Source organism: Phocoena phocoena, chromosome 1 (assembly GCF_963924675.1).
Source record: "Phocoena phocoena chromosome 1, mPhoPho1.1, whole genome shotgun sequence".
NCBI classification, from domain to species: domain Eukaryota; kingdom Metazoa; phylum Chordata; class Mammalia; order Artiodactyla; family Phocoenidae; genus Phocoena; species Phocoena phocoena.
In genome coordinates, this window is record NC_089219.1 from 101276773 (window position 1) to 101278445 (window position 1673).

General features: G+C 38.9%; 1 pseudogene; it reads left to right on the forward strand.

Moving 5' to 3' along the window:
• Positions 1-471: 471 nt before the first annotated feature.
• Positions 472-753, forward strand: LOC136134134 (cytochrome c-like; annotated as a pseudogene).
• The last annotated feature ends 920 nt before the right edge of the window (positions 754-1673 follow it).

The following is a 1673-nucleotide window of genomic DNA, read 5'->3' on the forward strand; positions in this document are numbered from 1 at the left end:
AGTAGCCCAAGAATAGGGTGAAGGTTTGCAATGGCTGGTTCTGCCACTCTTGGACAGAGCAACTACGGCCATCAGCGGGAATGGAAGAGGTCATGAGGACCAGCAGAGGAATGCTGAGCTGCGGTTAAGATCTGGGGCATTTCTGGGGAATTCCAGTGGTTAAGACTCCACGCTTTCACTGCCAAAGGCTCAGGTTCAGTCCCTGGTCAGAAAATTAAGATCCTACAAGCCACATGGCACAGCCAAAAAAAAAAAAGATTTGGGGAATTTCTGTTAATGTGCCATATTAGCAATCATGAGTGGGTAAGGCCAGGGGATATAAAGGGGACATCTTGTGATTTAAAGTTCACTTCTCTGAACACAGGTACATAAGCACATGTACCTTGGATTAGCATATCCTTGCACTTAGCAGGAAGTCCAACCTCAGAGCAAGGACCTTCCTAAAGCACATGTCAAAAAACCAAAATTAAAATGGGTGATGTTGAGAAGGGCAAGATTTTTGTCCAGAAATATGCCAGTGCCACACCATGGAAAAGTAAGGCAAGCATAATAAATGGTCCTGGATGGAAGACAGGTCAGGCCCCTGGGATTCTCTTACACTGATGCCAACAAGAACAAGGGCATCACCTGGGGAGAAATGTATTTGGAGAATCCTAAGAAGTACATCCCTGGAAAAAAATGATCTTTGCTGGCATTAAGAAGAAGACAGAAAGGGCAGACTTGATAGCTTATCTCAAAGCTTCTAATGAGTAATAGTTGGCCCACTGCCTTATTTTCTCACAAAACAGAAATGTCTCAACTTCTTTTATGTGTAACATATTTAAATTGATCTCATATACCAGAATTCAGATCATGAGTGTCTGACAGAATTTTTTTTTGGATAGTCCTGATTTAAATAAGATTGGCTGTGGTTAAATTAATATGATGAGCTTTTTGAATTTTGATAGGAATTCCAGTTCAGCAAGTACTGTCACTGTTTCCCTCTTCCAAAGATATAATCAGACTTGATTGGTAATATCGAACTTCTCACAAAGATGGTGAATGCCATCTCAAAACCTGTAGGATATTGGTTTTAATTTAGATTTATAGAACTGATTATTTGAGTATAATATTTAAATACTGGGAAAATCGCTTTGTTGTCTCATACAATTGAGCAAGACTCACCTGCATTTCAGCTTGTGTTCATTAGGCTTTAAAGGGCTGAAGACAAGGTAGAAATATCCATTTTATCTTTTTGGTCTTAACTATGCCAATCCAAAATTCCCTGTATCCAAAATGTTGCCTTTTGGGAATTCCCTGGCAGTCCAGTGGTTAGGATTCCACGCTCTCATTGCCGAGGGCCCAGGTTCAGTCCCTGGTCTGGGAACTAAGATTCCACAAGCCACGCAGTGCGTCCAAAAAGGAAAGAGAAAAATAAATAAATAAATAAGTAAAATGTTGCCTTTTACTTAACGAAAGGCATTTTAGTGTGGTTTATGTAAAATATCAAAGAATATTTAACACTTCTCCCATTTTATAGATGATCTATAAGGTCAGAGGCTTTTAAAAGTCAGTGTGACAAGATATAATAGCAAGTTAAACTTTGCTTTTAAATCCTTTACTATCTGAGTGAGACTGAGTTATAATTCAGGATTGTCTTTAAACAGCTATTCAAAATGACTTGAAACTATAAA